This window comes from Chironomus tepperi, unplaced genomic scaffold (assembly GCF_022539635.2).
Source record: "Chironomus tepperi strain 1889 unplaced genomic scaffold, CSIRO-AGI_Ctep_v1 contig_479, whole genome shotgun sequence".
Classification (NCBI taxonomy): domain Eukaryota; kingdom Metazoa; phylum Arthropoda; class Insecta; order Diptera; family Chironomidae; genus Chironomus; species Chironomus tepperi.
The window spans coordinates 357945-377213 of NW_027226601.1; the positions used below are offsets into that span (position 1 = coordinate 357945).

The window sequence follows — 19269 nt, forward strand, 5'->3', positions numbered from 1 at the left end:
AATCATCCAAGGCAGTCTAACCGGATGGTTATGAGTAATCGACTAATCTCTATAAATTGATAAGAGCAATGGCTACGATAACAATCTGTTTTGTTGACTATGTGAAATTTGACAAATGTTTAAATCTGTTTAAATCACATTTAATTTATTTTTTTATGCACTACGTAATGATCCCCTGATACTTTTGCGTATCGAGTAAGAGTAACAAAATATTGTGTAAATATACAGTTATAGAAAAGAGAAACTTCTAGAAAACAGGCACTCATGAGTCATCTGTCAGATGTCTTCGAGGTCACATGATAATTTCTCTTGGATACAATTTATGTGATTGATGATTATGCAATTAAATCTAATTAATAGATATAAATGATAAAGTTAAAAAGTTGATAAAAGTCTCATGAGCATGAAAAATGGCTTAATATAGACAGTATCAATTTTCATTATCAATGCAGACGAGAGAGTTTTTTTCTGATGATTTCAACACAACCCCAGTTCCATAATGATTTTTATGGAAAACTTTTAATGAAAGTAAAGCTTGCTGTGCATATCTTTTTGGCTGAATCATCTCTTTACAGAATAATTATTTTTTGGCAAGATGCCGATAACAATTATTGCAAGATTGCTTGCATTTGCATTCATAAATATGATTTATTTAAGGAAATTCCTGTTTTAAAACCATTAAAAGCTTAAAAGTTAATCTGTTCTGCTTTAAACTCATTTCGTGACATATGCCTTATCAGTTAATTAAAGCTTATAAGCCTATATACTTAAATATATATGAAATAGCGGGAAATAGCTAGTTTTACTTACTTAATTGATGTATTACCGACCTACTTCAAGATATGCTACTTTAAATCACATAGTAAATAAATGATAAGCCATAAAAGGCAATGAGAATTCTCAAAAAAATTTATTTAAAGCCATTAAAATGCGCTTTTCGATTTTCATAATTCATAAGTACTTCTTCTCATACAGAAAATATCTCTGAAGAAAAGAGAAGTATTCATATTTCAAGACAGGAAAAAGACATTAAACTAGCATTACGGGCGGCCATAAAAAATCTTACATTTTTATGATTCTTGATAACTTTTCCTGACACACTTTCATAGCGAGCAGAAAAATCTTAATGATGTATGCTCATCGATTTTTAACAGCTTTACTGTCGTGCCCTCTAACACAGATGATATGTTGAAGCCTTTCCTTTCCCATCTAATGTTAGATAATAAATTTTTGTCACATTTTTTATGCATGACGAAAAATTTTTGTGTCATTGTTAGGAGAACAACAGAAGGTTTCCATCAAAAAAAGAAAGGGTGAAAAATATGAATATGAAAAACTATCTGGAATTAGTTGGAAGGAAATGCTGATATACGACCAAAAAATGTCATAACAAAGCTAGGCTTGAAAGCTCTAAATTTCAATTTATTCTGTCTAAACACTTCAACCCACTTTGAATGAAAATAAGCGTAGCTCAAAAATGTAATCAACAATTTGGCAAGTCAACTGTAATTGAATTCATAAGCGGATTATTTTCTCTTACCTTCCTTTTCCTACTCGTGTTTGTCCTTTTGATCTATTTTTTTTATACGCGCGATTCATTCATAAGCACGTGTTGATCTAAGGCTGGAAAATTTTCATGAAAAACTAAGGAAATGTGCGTAAATAATGGATTATCGGGTAGAAAAGTTGCTGTTCCGTAGAGTGTAAGGCACCTCCTTATTCATAAATGTCACGAGTTCGATCCAAGGGAATGTCTTGAATAATTTCGATTGATTTTTCGCTGGTCTAGCTAGGAATTTCGATAAACTCAATTATTGTGACTGGAAACATTCAGTAATGTAATCTGTTTCATCCATCTGTGAATAACTCTTGGGAGACTTCGACTCCATCAGTGCACTTCTTTTGACAGACATAGCTTGAACACCCACTCCACTCCCTTAAAAGTTGATTTGACTAGTAAACAATTCCCAATTCTATTTCAATATTCTACACTTTAAGAATAAAAAAGCAAATTCTTGACGATAAAATTGAATTTACATTCACAAAGCGTGCATAATGTGCTAAGCACTAGAAAAATTTCTTGTTCCTTTGAGAAACACGTTCTATTGTTTTTCACACAATTGTGGTTTTATTTCATGTTATTTTTCTTTTTTCATCGCTATTTACTATGATATGCTAATTTTTGTGTAATTGATTAGATGATAAATTTCCATGGATGAAAATTCCAATGGGAAACAAGCAATACTAGGAAATATTCTCAATAGAGGTGATAAATATGATAATAAGTATAGGAAAATCGTTAGATTATTAAATGTGATTTATTCTTGTCTGTGTGTGTTGGTGTGTAAAAGCGATAGCTTATGTTGCTGAGAGTATGTCGCATAGTGAAATGTATATCAAATTCTCATATTTTATATTTGATTAAGACACTTATTGTATAAGTAAAAGATAAATTTTTGGTATACTTGAAGGATTTCTTATATTGATAGTGTTTAACATTGAGCTTTGATGTTGGGATTGAAAATTTGAGTTTAATTTGCTGGCTTCATTTGAAGTCTAATGGATTTTTAAAGATCGATTAAAGATTATTTAAATGTTAATGTGAGGCGAGGTGGCTCGGTAGTGGAATGCTTTCGTAGTTCGGTACCTAATTATTGTGATACCGACTTAAAGGTCATGTGTTGGAGACTCGGTAGGAGATACTTTTTCACTTGTCCTTTTTTGAATCATATGCAGTGAAAACGCGGGTCACAGCCTTATTTTGTAGGCTAAAGACAATAAGCTGACAACAGCATCATCAAAGGAATGATTCTGATCCCAATATAAACTGTGTAGGTTTACTGAGTGCAGTGGTCTGATGCACCTAACTCGTTAAACAATCAATAATAATATTTTGTACTAATTGACCGAGTTAGAGTCTGTCTCAAAAAGGTTAGGCAACACTGCAATAGAGGAATCTCCATTCTATAACAATCTCCATGCTAATGAGATACAAAAAAGGCAAGTTCCTCCGGAAAATTAATAATTAAAATTTCGTCTCGTAACTATCCATTTACTTCCATAAATTATAGATTTTAAAAATTCCATAAGCTTCAAAAGCCTTGAACGACCTTCCGATCTTGTCGAATTTAAAATTCACATCATACACATCCTACCTATTAAATCTACAAATTTCACATTTGAAAAATGCTGTCACAATGATGCTAAAAATAATCTTGAAACTTTTCTTCCTATTTTTTTTTTTGAGCATACGTTCTTCATCCCATACCAAAGTTGGTATATAATATATGTAAGTGATATCATAAATATTTTTGTCACTGCTTTTACGAGCTTTTTTTTCTATCATAATAAGAGCTTTTTATAACTTTTAGAATTATGATTGCTTGCTTTATTCTGTCTTTACGTATAATCGGAAATACATTCTTATTTCATCGTTGGTCTTCCATTTTTTTCTTTTTTCTGCCACGTACACACAACATTATCTGCACATTATTATTTCACTCTCTTTATACTCGATTCGTGGAGGTTAAGTATTATATTATGTAATGGCGTGAATAGACGAACATTATTGAAATTGACCTTAATATAACGATCTAAATAGCATAATAATCTAATATTGATTGAAAATCGTGCGTTGTAGACTTAAATTATCATATCTGTATTTTTTTCATTGTCCAATGCATTGATTCCTTATGTATTACAATGATTTTAATGTGAAACAGCTGACATATATGTTATTTGATGAAATTCATGCTGCGTATGATAAAATGTTCCTTTTTCTGCATATTTAATGTTCTTTTTTCATCCGTTTCTTTTTTTATGGCATATTGATGTGTTAGATTTTGGTTGTTTGACAAGTATTTTGGATAGAAGCAATAACATTATTTCACATTTACATTATATATTCTGTTATATTTGTATCTCATCTACATGTAAATGGAGAATTTAATTTCGTGCACATTTCAATCAACCTCAACATGAATCCTGCCATTGCTCTTATCCTTCTTATCTTCTTATTTGCTTCCTCTATCATGCATTGTTTAACGACACTGGAATTTCATTTTGCCTTTTTTCTGTTGTTTATCATCTTGTACTTTTATTAAATGAAATTGGATAAGAATTTTACATGTCTATGTCACTAAAATTTACCTGACTGTACAGTAGGCTGAAATTTTTGTTGAGAACCATATAAGCTTTGATTGTCGTTTTATTCTTATTGGATTGTAATTTACGAAAAGCTCCATGAAAAAAATTTAATTTAATTTGATACAATTTCATTGAAAATGTAGATTCGATAATATGATTTGACGATATGAGAGCTTTTATTGATTTGCCATGGAATGGATTTTATCTTTTAAAAAAATAAAGCGCTCTCGAATCAAAATTATTCGTAACCATTATTATCTCTGTAGATTTTAAGACTCGTTTATTATATCTCTGTTGTATGGTTAGTGATCCGTAAAGTAATTGCTATGAGAGCAAAAAGAAATACCGAAGATCTTTTATCGCTTGCCAAAGAAATTATAACTTAAATTCACAACTCCTCCCGCTCATCGTATGCCTCATTTAATGCATTCCGATTGCCTCTTCTATTTCCCATTCGTTTATTTGCTGCTATCATTGACGCTTTCATTTGCTGCTTCATGAGAAGCTTGGGAATTAAATTTGATGATGTAAGAAGATGATGGTTCTGTAGTAAATTGTACAAAATTCTGTATAAGTAAACATAAGCATGAAGTTCATCAGAGAAGCAGACAGAATGGCGTCGGTTCTATGCTCAATTTAGCCTTCTTTATATCTCAAATGTTGATATTTACTTAGTTTTATGACATGATACTCATTCTTTTCATTCTACTGATTGAATTTATCCTTTAAATGAATTGACATTATCCCAATGAACGCGATGAATAGAAATCAACGACGAAGCTTCTTTCATTCAATAAATTTTTCAATTCTTAAAAAATTAGTAACATTGATTCATGCTGCATTCGATGCAACAAACAAAAAAAGAAATTATCTTGATTTATGCGAGTATATTTGCATATAAAGCATACAGCATAGCACAGAGAATCCATTTTCATACAATGTATGTGTGTAAAATGCAACAATTTTGCAAATTGAGAAATGAATATCCTATAACATGCTCTCATTCACAATGGTAAACCAACCTCACATAGACTTTAGTACTTCGGTCGCAAAATTTATATGAAGATCTATATATACTCACATAATAAATAGCAGTGAATCTGTGAAGGGATGAAAAAAAAAGCAAAATTAAATGTCTCATCTAGAATTATCAATGATTTCCAAGGGATTTGGTCTTCTCGTCGGTATTATCATCAATATATTGGTCTTTAAAGTTCTCTCCATCTCTGTTTATCTGCCTTTTTCTTCTCGTCAATTGATCGAAGTTTCTTCACTAGTTTTGTGCACTCCAGCTACATAAAAAAAATCTGCTATGTTGGAAAAAAGGAAAAAGAATCTCATAAAATCCCAAGAGGGACAGAAAAAAGGAAAGGACTCGTTTATATCCAGAATGCTCGTATGGATATTGTATTTCGATGTGTAAAATGGAAAAAGGTACTTTCGCAATAGAAAGCTAGAAAAAAAGCGATTTAGGGGTATTGTGTGCTGATCGAACTATTGCATAAATGTATTCAGTGCCTTAAACGAATTCACGGAATGTTCCATATGCTGACTTTTAAGTAAAGAGCTAGTAATTTGCATTCTAAATGTTTTAAAGCGCATTTTGTGAATGAAATTCCATTTAATATCCAGAATACATTGTCCAAATTGAATCAAAAGTCATAACAATGACAATAAAAGTCTTTCACAGTAACAAGCTTTCCCAAATGACATTTGAATCCCCATTTCCTTTCCTTTGATATAATTTATTCAAACGATGAGAATTGCAGGATCGTAGACTGTAACCCGAGGGATATGATAGCATCTTAAATGATATAATTTTAAAAGAACACCAAAAAATACCGTTAAATTCGATTATAAGAATAAAGGAAAATTGTCTTATAGCTTTTAGCGCGAAAGCTCGTGCCACAAATAGCTTCTTCATGATACACATTTTCACTTGTTTATATTGTGAATAAATGTTATTAGCGTGTATAAATTTGTAATCATGTTTATGGACACAAATTATAGCTTAATGGTTTTTAATTCTTATTATCGTGAACATTATAAAGCAGAAATTTATTCAACAGCCTTATCGACCACAATGGATCTGTGAACAAATATTTATAATGTATGATTTTACTACCTGATTATGTTATAGTACATGATGCTAAGATTGCTATCACGGAAAATACTACTATTATTACTTAATGACCTTATATGAATTTCAAACTTGCAGCTTTATATCCCCTTTTTAATCTATAATTATGTGTGAATGTGATATAGTAACGCAAAAAGTCAAAATTTTGCTTTTTTGACTTTTCGAAATTTAACTCATATGTTGTATAACATGTGTATGGATGTTGTTAGTATCAATTGACATTTGATAATTTACGTTCTATTCATGAGGGTGGGTAGACTAAATAATAAGAATATTGAGTTACATTTGACGTGCGTTTGATGTAAAGTAATTTGGGTATTTGATATAAGTAATTCTTGGAATTTCATTCATTATAATGTTTATGAGACATAAACACGCATTATGAGTGTTCATGGAATCAAAGAATGTTTAGTCAGGACATTTTGTATTTACCGAATTGAGTGACGTTAAATAACTGATGAAATTATGGTATTTTAAGAAATTATCATTATGATTCATATTTAATTGGATATATCAGTGGAAGGCAACCTGTTTGTCGCAAATTCAATATGAATCGTATGCCGTGTGCAATTTCGGTTGAGTCATACCGCGAAAAATAAAAGATTGCACACCACTAGGCTAGATATTCTCTGATTATTAAATTATACATCATGTTCCTTTAAAAATGCTGTATTTATTTAAGAGATCGATAATCGATTAAATTCAGCTTTAATAAGCATCAGCTTGTTGCGCTACCATTACATAAAAAATTTGATTTTCCATTAACAAAAGATATTAAACACAATGAGAATGTTTGAATTAATAATGTGGAACATCCTATACCGTAATGAAGATTGAATGCTAGAAATTAATCTTCATGCTCGTGAAACAAATGCGTCATTTATATTTTTAGTACCCACGATTCCAAGATAATCAGATAATAAGATATAAAAATAAATACTATATAAAATTATTCTATTACGTTTTTAATAAAAATATCTTGGAAATGGACTTAAAATGTCTATTTCTTGTCATTTATATTGGATTAAAACTTTTTTTTCAACTACATTTCTCATCAGATCCTCAATTTCATGAAAAATCCTAAAGCGTAGACATTTTTTATGGAAATTTAAAGAGCAACAAAAACTGACATAACAACTTCTTTCCTTCCAAATTCAAATACAGATTTGAGTCAAAGCCCGAATGGACAAAGTAAAGAGCTTGAAAAAGTATGATTGAATGTCATAGTAAGACGAAATACACTTTGATAAGGATAAGATGAGGGTATTTCTGTTTTTAAAAGCTTCTCTCATACCATAAATGAACAGAAAATGTCAAAAAAGGAGAATGGAATGATTTTCATGTTTAAATGCTCAAATTACCATCTTTTTCTTCATCCCCATGACCATTTCATTTATTTTTATCATCTAAAATCTTCCATATGTCATCATTCATGCTTTTTTTTCAACCATGAATACGCAGATGATGATAAATAAATTTCACTTTCTCTTGTTGCATTGTTGTGAAGCAAATGAGTGATGGCAAGGAATAAAGATGAAAAATTACACAAAAGAATTTCTTCTTTTATTTCTTGAGAGATAATTCTTAGAAATCCCGAGTGATCCTTTCTTAACTGCGATTTTCTCAGAAATTTTAGCTTTAATTTCTCATGTGAGATTGCTTTTTTAAGGGTCTGATTTGAGGCTTCAACAAGTATTTAAAAAAATTAATCACGAAAAAGTTAAAAACAAATTTTTAGAAAATCAAAGTTAGTTCCTTTGAGGATTAAAATTCATCGTTAATATACAGCTCGGTAGCAAACATTACAGAAAAATAGCCACAATGTCATTTGTGCGTGAGCAGTTATAAAGTCGAAAAGAATGTAAAGCGAAAAAGGAAATAAAAAGAAAGTTTAACTTTTTTTGGCATCAGAGTCAGATCCGAAACTTTACCAATCTCATACTTTTGCTGCTGTACACTCAACACAATATATTTTGATTATTTATGTTCATGATGGGAAGACGAAAAAACAATGTCAGTTAAGGAAGAAACTTTTTTTTTTCCTTCATATAACAGCTTTTCCGGGGCACAACAAAACATGTTTAACAAGAATTGTATGACACTTTTTTGCTGTCTCTACTCTCATATCCTATTTGCTCATCATAAAATGAACATTTTTATTGCAAATAATTTTATTTATGCATTTAATGTCATGAATTAAACTAACTGACATTAACATGGTTCAAATAAAACATTCATAAGTATCATCACTAAATATATTATTCAATTATGCATGAAATTAATACCTGAAATAATATTTATTCACATATAACATAAACAGCTTTTTTGAGTACTGAATCAGGAATGTGTGTACATGTGTATTTAATGTGCTTTCTGATAAAAAATTTAATTGAAAAAAAAAACTTTCATCATTCTATTTTTAAATTGCCTTAAAATAATAATTTATGTTAGGGATGTTGAGCTGTAATAACAATAAAAAATATGTTCATCCCACGTTAAAAATGAGAACATTAAAGTTTCACGTTCCCAGAAAGTTTTTAATTATCCCAACACAGTTTCCCAACCATAATGAGCACTGACTTGCATTTTTCTTCTTATTACACAGGAAGTCTGTTAATGGTGTGATAAAAAATACTTTCCAAGATATTTGGTATTCCTGACGTGGTTAGGTTGTGTAAAAAGATGAAAATTATCAATCAGATCTGATTCGTGCAGACAAATTGTAAAGATACACAAAATATGAAACCTCAAATTTCAATCCTTTTTTAAAAAATTCAGGTTTTCAATTTTGCGGTTGAATTCATAATAAATGAAAAACTCGATTTGTAATTTTTACGTTTGCCTGATTTGAGCTGTTCACCAAGTTTAATTTACAATTTAACATTTTGTAAACAAGAATTTCAATTTTTAATAAAATTGTCCGCTTTTTATCCATAAAAACTTGGTTAGCATTCTGAATAATTTATTTAAATTTATTAAATGTTTAACTATGGCAAAAAATGTTATTGAAAATTCTCCTACATTTCTTCTTAGCTGCATAAATCAACACAGAACAAGCACAAAAAAAAGTCCAGAAAGCTAAAATGGAAAAAAAGTTCTGTTTTTTTTCTTAATTATTTACTTTTCATTTAAATCCTTTTTCTTATCGTAAAATGAAATAAATCACGCTAAATTTATTCATCACACAATCCATCTTAATTCCACTTAATTTTTTTTTTATCATCATCATTTTAATAAACACGAAAATGTAAATTTTATGAAAACAAAAAAAGTTTTAAAGGGAATAAGAGGAAAAGGAACAATTTGTGTGGTATGCTGATTATGCAAGTTCATTAGCGCACATTAAAGGAATTATTGAAAATTGTACAGAAGTAGAATTCAGTTTGAAAAAAAAAATGTGAATTTATTGCGATTTATGACTCACCAAATCTAAATTTTCAAGTCACATCACTTGTAAATGTCCCTAAAAAGAATTCCTGAAAGTTGGTGATAATAAATTTTTAATAAAATAACAAGACAAAGTTGCATTAACACAAGTTTCCTCACAAATTCTCAATAACTAAGCTGAAAACAATCCCGAACACGGAAAACTTTTCATTTATAGTTTCACTTGCTATTTATTTCCATATTAAAGTTAAGATAACTTTTGCATAGTTTAAGTTGCTTTTATGTAGTTAACAAATTGAGGTAATCAAACCAAAAATAAAGCAAAATAATATTTGCAAAATTCCCAAAACTTTTGTTAATGGAAATTTATTCAAACAAATTTCTGTATGAATGATTTAAACACAATATTTATATACGCTAGTATGTCAAGCAACTTCTGATATGTATTAGATTAAATCATAGTGATATGCAAATGTCTTTTTCTACTCACATTTTAATTGATTCTGTAGTAGAATTGTAGAAAAACTTTGTCTAATGTTGATTCTATTTAAATTATTTTTCTCTTACTACTAATGCATGCTTCATTTAGAATATCCATTAAATGTGAATGGAGACGGGAAAAATACAAAGTGCAAAATGGCTTGTTCAAATTAGATTAAATCAAAATAAATTTCAAATTGAAAGAGAAAAAGTACCAATTTGTATTTATAAAACAATGAAACAGAAATCTTCTTGGAATAAATGAATAATAAATTTAAAAACCTAATTAAGTTCAATTATGGGGGCTTATGAAGAAAAAGAAAAAATGGTAAAATCATTCCTTCAAAGAACGCAAAACGAGAAACTAAATGCAATTCGTCCGTTCTTCATTATTTTTTAAATGATTCTATTCTGATATGCGATTGTGGTAAAAGCTAAAAATTGTCGACTTTTAAAATATTTATGAGGAAAACTTGCATAGCATTTAGTTTAAATAACAACAAAATTTTGATTGGAATCATTTTAATTTATAAATGTTTCAATCCTTCTCCGTATTTAAAGACCCATTTATCTAAAATATTCATGAAAGTAGCCTGTTGACTTACCCTTTTTCCGTCTTTATAATGTCCGCTATACTTTATGTAATACAATAATTAAATATCCCATTTTAACTCTTTTTAGCTAAGTTTACAGAAGGTGATACCATTTACAGTAAATTTTTGATTTGATAGGGTCTATGATTGAGTTTTTGGAGTATATGACGGATCTTTTTTGTTGCTATTTAACTGTATGAGCAGGACTCGAAGTCGACTTTTCGAAACAAAATGAAACCGTGTCGTCTTTTTCTAATTTTTTAAAAACTTAATTACCTTCAAAACTCGAATTTTGTCTTTTCTCAGTTAGTGTTTTAAAACACGAATCCTTTTATTCAGGACACCCCTTAAGGATTAAACCCAAATATATCACTTTTAAAGCTACGCGTAAAAATGTGAATTAATTTTACAGAATAAAATATTTTTACTTTTTTCTGGCTTTTACAAATACAAAATTCCACATTACATAGCAACGTCATAAATAGACATAACGTAAAAGCGGAAGCTGCTTACAACATAAGCTTTTAATTTTCCGTTGGCTGGACAAAAAAAAAAAGATTCAGAGATTAACACAAAGTCTCAGAGGGGTTGAATAAAGGCTTTTGTTACCTCTTCAAGCATGATAATTTTGCATACGTACCAGAATGTTTGTGATGGCATTTTTTTTACATGAGTCTGTAATAAGCATAAACTACAATATGTATGTAGTTATGAAATATTATAATCATCATGTTGAATAGCAATTCAACAGCAAAACTTTATTTTCTATATTTATCATTTTTCATATAACCTTCAAAACGGCATGTTTATAAACATTAAACTCATACAATAAAAGATGATTAACTTAAATTCACAATGGGTAAGCAGATTTTTTTTTTCATGAAATTTTAATAATAATGACAGTAATATTCCAAAATATTTCTACATAAATTATGATTTATGAAAGGAGACATTTATCATCATGAAAATATATAAAAAGCTTAATTAAAAAAATAAGGGAAAGAGTGGAGTGTCACTTCATTAAAGCTTTGCGCTTTCTTCTCATGATGTGCGAATTTTAATATAAATTATTGCGTGATCAAATTAATAAGACTCGTTTGATTTAGATTATGACTAATAATTTTTATTATTATGATTCTTAAGGTTGAGGTAGTGCTGTATAAGTTGAATAGCCCAGCAAAGGAATGCGACAATTTATTGTTCGTGGCCCATTAATGTTAGTCAAATTTCTTTAGCCATTTATCTTCATAATTTAATTCATGTAAATTAAGTCTAAGAATCACTGGATTTTATGATGATTTAATGGAGCCTTTAATGATATTATTGTTCGGATATTGTCATTTAAGTTGAAATGTGTATATTTAATTATTACAGACGCCTCAATATTTAGTAAAGTTGAATACACAAATAAAATCCCTTCCTTAATAATTATTAGATTGTGAAAGTAAAGTCAAGGATTTTACAGCTTTCCTTCCAAAAAAAAAATCATTGAAAAATGTTTATTAAAAAAGTCGTTGCTAAGTATTAATTATGATGTTTCTATAGAGCTTTTATGAAGAATTGGTTCGACTCATTGAATTATGTTGAATTAAAGGGATGAAAAGAAAGCCACCAGAGGCTGAAATTGATTAAATTTTAATAATTGAATTTTAAAATAGAGTAAGGATAATGAAGAATTAAATTATTTTCAACTTATTTTCTTAAACTTAATTACTCGAGACAGTAAACATTCATTAAAATTTTTCACAATCATTTAAGGATTAAAAAAAAAAAGTTTTTTAAGATCATTGAATTAGTAACAAACATTTTTCAATTTTTTTTCCATTAGAAATTGTTTTCATTCTCAAGTTTCAATTTAAAATACAACAAAAAGTTTATTGTGCTTGTCGTACCTTTTATTCGTCACTCATTGTGTAAGCGTAATATGTAGAAAAATCCTCATCACAATTGTTTATGTTTAAAATGAAACATAAATAAATGTATTCACATATGTTCTTCTATGCTTGTTATTGTGAAGTGAAATGTGAAACTTTTTCTTTAAACGAGTATTTTGAAAGCTTCTTACTTTTTTGTTGCCATTCTTTTGACGTGCATTTTGTTGAAAGTTGTTCATCATCACGCGGATATAGGTATAGTTAGGGTAAACAAAAAGCTCACATTTCAATCATGAAAATTGCGATGCAACGAAAGAAAAGTTTTACATTTTTTTTCTTTGAATTGTTACATTTGCACAAAATGATCGATTTTTTTTACTTCCTTTCCTCTTTTTATTCTTCATTCTTGTATTTTATATTATTTTATGCCATAAATCTTTACATACCATATTATCCATGATACGGAACAGTTTTCATTTTATTCAGTAAATGTATGTATATATGCTCCTTGCAATAATATTAAATAGTGAGTATGAGAGTGCCGTAAGCGATGTAGAATACTAAAAATATGTAGTACGGTTTAAACATTGCAACTTACTACTACTCGAAGAATAATATATCAGCATCGTTCTGCCAACTACATAAAATAGAAATAATAATATTAAAAATCGTTTCACAAATCAATAAAATAAGAGGAAAAGAAGTGAAAATCAATAAAGTTAAAATATAAAACATGCAGATAAGAGGAAAGAAATTGAAGTTTGAGATGAAAATGTAAATTTATGGCGCAGTTGAATTAAATTTCAGAATTTTACAGCTTGAAGTCTCTGATGATATCTGCTGTCTGTTTGATAAAATAATATTTCACTGAAGTATAGTTAGATATTGAATATTAAATTGATCATACAGTAAGCTTATATGATTTACCATACTCTGACAGACTTTATATCCAATAATAACAAAAAATCTACAGAAAATGAAGAATTTATTCTCATAAAAGCGAAAAATACGTGCTTTTTTACACCAATTTTTATATTTCTCTTCTCATTCAATTCCACTTTTTTATAATCAAACCTATTGACGCTTAAAGTAAAAGTAAATTGATGACAAAATGTGACTTTTACGAAGTTTCCTGTAGATGAAAAAAAAGTAATTGTAATTACGATGGATAGATAAAATGCTGTAGAGACTAAATGGATTCTATCAATTTTTTTTACCTTTCTATAATAAATGAATTGATGGATTGATATTGAAGGTGGATCAATTATGAGAGGTGGATAGAAATTGCTGTTACAACAAATTTATTTCCTCTTTGTTTTCATTGTAAAGGGAGCAGTGGTTGATAGCTATGGGATTTGGAGAAAATTAAAAACTTTTGTATTACAAACTGCTGGTTCTATCTTGACTTGATCGTAAAATTAAATTGTTCCAATTAATTCCTTGGGGTTTAAAAGTTGTACAAAATCGTTTCAATTGGTTGCCTGTGGATAAAATTACCATAATTTGTGGCTGAATTAAATGAGATGATTCTTTTGCAAATTATCGATAGCTTAACGGAATGAACTTGTCATTTTCCATCCCCTGACATGATGACACTAAATTTTCAGCAGGGCATCAAATCAATCAATTTTTATGACTGATATGTACAAGCATGTTGTTGATGAAAATTGGTAAAAATAAGCTATTGACAATCAGGTGTTTAATATTTAAAAGAGGGTTATTCATATGACATAAATTACTTTTTTTGGCTAACTACACATGCTGCTTCTTTATGACATAAAACTTTTCGGTTGTCATAAAATTATTTATTAATTTATTATACACAAACCATGGGAATATTTGAGGTTCTATTGTTTACACATAAAAAACAATCCCTCATTCAACAATTGATGAACATGTTTATAATTTATAAGCTTTTTAATTATGTTTATGGTTGCTTATATTGTATGCTGACAAGTATGAAGACAAAAATTAACCACAATATCAATAAAACCCGTCAATAACCACATGAAAATTCCTCATAGACTTGTGTGATAAGAATTAGATCTCGTAGAGCTGCTGTATTTACTTTAATGGCATTGACATTGGTTGAGAGTTAATTCATTTCGCTAAATTAATTCTGAAGATGCTCAATATATTTCTATATCAATGATTTTTGTAGTATCTGACATGTTTACTCATATTACTGTGTTTGACATTCACTTAAAGTTTATTCAGTAGCAGTTATGGCTTCAGAGAACAAAACAGAACAAGAGCTGTCCAAAAAACTCAAATTAATCACTTCTTTGCTACCAAAAAAGCCAATAACTTTAAAATAAAATAGCAAAAAAAAAGATAAACATTATATCTAACAACCTGACAGATGCTTCAATAAATCTTAGCACTTAATGTGAAAAATTTAATCCCAAAGCAGACCTTAAAGTGATTGAAGAACTTTAAATCAAAGTCAAGATGGAACTTTAATCCATATAAAATGTATTTTGTTCTCATACTCTTTAAATCCTTTTTCATGTTCACTCATTTTTCAAAGGAGATAAAAATGAAAAAAATTTCTATTCGCCGCTATACACATGCGTTCAAATGTGTTTACATAAGATATTCCTTGTGGCTTCACTCTTCAACAAACTTCAGAATCTGTCCATTTCCCATTCGCTGACCTTCTGCCAAGTCAAATGAGAACGGCTTATGGATTAAGGGTAGTAAAAAGGAGCTTAATCCTTTGGAAGGAAAGAAAAAAAAAATAAAATTGCCGAGAAAAAAGGTATAAGTCGTATGGACAGCAGTTTGTGGGTATGAGAAATAGAATGAAAATAAAAAACGTAAGATGAGGAAAAATATTTTCCTGCCTTTTCTTGTTTTCATTTCCATTTTTTAAGGTTTGATTGTAGATTTTTTTTTTATTTACGATAAAATATATAAACGAGAAAATTATTCTCATATAATCGTTTTATGGCTTTTTGTACGAAAATAACATACGTATAAACTGTAAGTGCTTTAATAGACATCTTGAAGGAATTTTACATCTCATATTTTTATGAGAGATCACTTGTAGTGTATGACAAAATAAAGAATTTATCTCTCTAAAATTAAACATTCCTATTCACATTTAGATGTGTGCGTGTGTATACACATCAATGTGTGATATGGATGAAGATGAAGATAAATATGAAAGTTCTTAAAGCTCTTTAATTCTGTACGCGTATGAATTGTCTCTTCTTATTCTAGCCACAAGGGAAAGAATTTCTAGTCACAATTGCAAACTATTTGGCATATTTTATGTGAAAAAGGACAAAAGTATCCTTCCCTTGTCCTTTATTTTTCATCTTTCCTTCTCATAAATCTTAACATTTTCGCCCGTAACTTCATACTCATTCATGATAGACATAAAATTAATGCTTTTTCTGTGTGCTTATGTTACATTATGTACAACAATAGTCCATCCTATGTTTGTACTATTTTTATTTGGAGTTCTGTCGATATAAATAAATGTCTATTCATAACGATAGAAGGATGTAATAACAAACAAAAGAAAAAAGACATGACAAAAACGTAAATTCACATTTTTTTATGTTCATGATGATAAGAAATAAAAAAAGTTCTTCTCCTCAAGTCATATCTTTCAATATTTTCATTTCTCAATTTATATGAAGGTTGATTTTTAGCATACCAAAATGTATTCTTGATGAGTTTTTATGTAAATGAGCCGTAAAAACTTTCTTTTATTAAAAATTATCTATTTTCTATCATTAATGAGGAAGGTGATCAATGGATGGTCATGTCATTTATGGGAATTGCTTAAAAATGGTGGGAAATCTTCTCAGTTTTGAGCATAAAGTGATAAAATTTGAAGTGACCTTAATTTTGAATGTAAATACGTAAAAGGTCACTTATGATTGCCACCAAATATATCCAAATCTTTATGTTCAGTTGCTATTGGTTGTTTAACGAGGGTGAATTCACTAGGCTTTACACTCAAACTAACCTTATCCGTTAGTATCCCACCGCTTGAGCGATTTGGTTTAGTCAGGTATACACCGCGGGGAGGTATAAGTAGGTACGGGCGGTGAACACCAGTATTGCACATCAGCACCCTTTGCAAACTCAAATCTAGTCCCATTGTAAATTCATATAAGCTTTTCCTGCAATATTTGTGTAAAATCATTAACACCTAAAGAAATATGCTTAAATAAAACACTTTACCCCCTGCTTTACCCTTGAAACAGATGAAAATAGAAAAAGATTAGCAATAAATTTGTTCCTATTTTCAGTCTAATTACTGTTGTTGGACATAATATGGCCATAAAACGAATATAAAATCGTATATAGTTTTTATCCAAAATAATGTTCTCTGAAAGGAGTTTATACACTGAATATTGACCGCAGATGTAATAATAATACAATAATAGAAACAACAGGAACATCAACAATAATAATAACAATAAAAAAAGTAAGACCTAAAAGTCTCTCCTTCATTAAAAATGTTGAATGTATGTGAAAGCATAAGAGAGAAAAGACAAATTATCGTAAAAATTATTTACGACATTTAACATATAATGTAATAAGTAAGGCAAGAGCAGAAAGCCTGATAAAAAGAAAAAAAAATTATTTTTCTGAACATAAAGTCGTAAAATACAAACACAAATACACACATACGATAAGTAAATAAACTATAAAATGTATTAGGCTATATATAGTGTATAATTGTACATAATTTATAAAAGGAATTTAATTTTAAATGACTTCCAAGTTGAGCCGCAACGTAATGACTAAAAGCGAATGCTAGATATAACAAAGAAGGAAATTGAAATGATAGTTTAGTACTGAAAATAATGATGAGTTAGAGAAATGTCTTTTTTTGAAGACATGCAAAACTTTTTCTTCGTATTTTTTTTTCCGCCAAAAGAGAAGAAAGAAAGTCAAGTCGAGTAAAAAAAGAATTTCATTTTCTCACGTAAATAAGTTCCTGAAATTTAATTTTAAAAGCGACCGAATGAGAAGGACGGAAAAAATGTATAAGATGGAAATAATTTTCACATCGCCGTGCACGAAAATCGTGAGAAAATGTAATTTTTGGAGCATAAAAAAAAGTTTTTCGTTCCTCGTCTTTCTATTACTGTAATTGCCCTAAAGTGTAATCAAAAATATAAGTAGACACTTGTGTGTTAATATATATATCTGTCCCATTAGATAGTGAAGAGGATTGTTGATTAATTCTTATTAATCGTTATGATCAAAAATCAACGAGTTTGTTTAGCTGGTTCCAATCAAATTTTCCAAATGACAGGACTTTTTCCTTACATTTTCAAATTGTGCTAAAGAAGTAATATTAATTCCGCCTAAACTGTTTATTCCGGATGCTTAAAGGCAATAATAATAATGAAAGGACCATGTCTGTTTTTCTTATATTTTACCAATTTATTGATTTTTTTTGGTATTTATAAGGATATTTCATGCTGTTTTGCTCCCAATATTTTTCATCCGTCTAATTTATTTTTCTGTATTGGTCTCAGTAAATATGATATCATGTGGTTTCATAAGTCAGAAAAATATCATTTATTTATGGAGGGGATTTACGCAATGATTTTACTACATGCTTAATTAGCGAAGAAGATAATTACAGTGTAATTTATGATATTGACATTCATCTATCTCCGGCTTCCTTTCATCACTTTAATTTACATTTGAGATTTTTTTTTTGATTTTTTTATTTATTTTTTTAACTCTCAGCGATGTTACGAATTGAAAAATCAATGAATTTAAAATTGTTTATATTGCTATATCAGCTTAATAAATTTCATTCAGTTTGTTGATTTAAATTGAATTTTTCACTTAAAACTTGTTTCCGATTTGTTTGTCTAATGTAAGCTATGACGTTTTTATTCACACTGATTAAATTAAAATCCACAAAAAAGTGAATGAAAATTTAAATTTATCGACGGATACAGCTTTTCAATTTGGTTCACCACTTGATATGAAACTTTAATTTATTTATAGAAAAAAGTTTTTAATTCAATTAATTTGACATTTTGAAAAATAATTCAATAAAGTTTCTTTTTTGGTGAAAAGCTGACGTGAAATACGAATTCGAAAACGTGAAATGAAATTATGGTTAAAATTTTCTTAAAATTCCGATTATAAGTTTTTGTGGCACAATTATTCTGGTATTTTTGGCAGCCTTATTAAGAATTTAAATTTATAATTTTGAACTGAGTTAAAATGTTGATCCAATTAGAATTTAAGAACGGTTTTGGTAAAGATTTTAATTTAGGCTTTTAAACTGTCAGCAGTGATGAATTCCTCAATTCTCCTACTGATTTTCAGTTTCTTAATATATAGCATTCCATCATATGCTGGAAACATGTGTCAATCTAATTTAAAAGTTTTACTTTCACGTGTCTTACTGCAATTTGACATGTGACATTGACACAGAAACACGCACAAATGTTGCTTTATTCATAGAAGAATTTTGGCTTTTGGTCTTGAAATTTAATCATCTCCATCTGACTTTTTCTTCATATTTTTTTTCCTTCCTCTTGACATAACAACAACAAAATTTTCTTCGCTTTTCATTCTATTTTCAATATCGGCTTTAGCTTATTTCATTGTGTTATTTTTCGTAGCTTACATTCATATTATCGGATCCTAGTGT

At 28.9% G+C, this 19269-nt stretch overlaps 1 protein-coding gene across 3 annotated transcripts in view; it reads left to right on the forward strand.

The window, feature by feature from the left end:
- The window catches only part of LOC139099693 (uncharacterized), a 62870-nt gene that overhangs the window by 429 nt on the left and 43172 nt on the right, over positions 1-19269 (forward strand). The window lies entirely within an intron of this gene.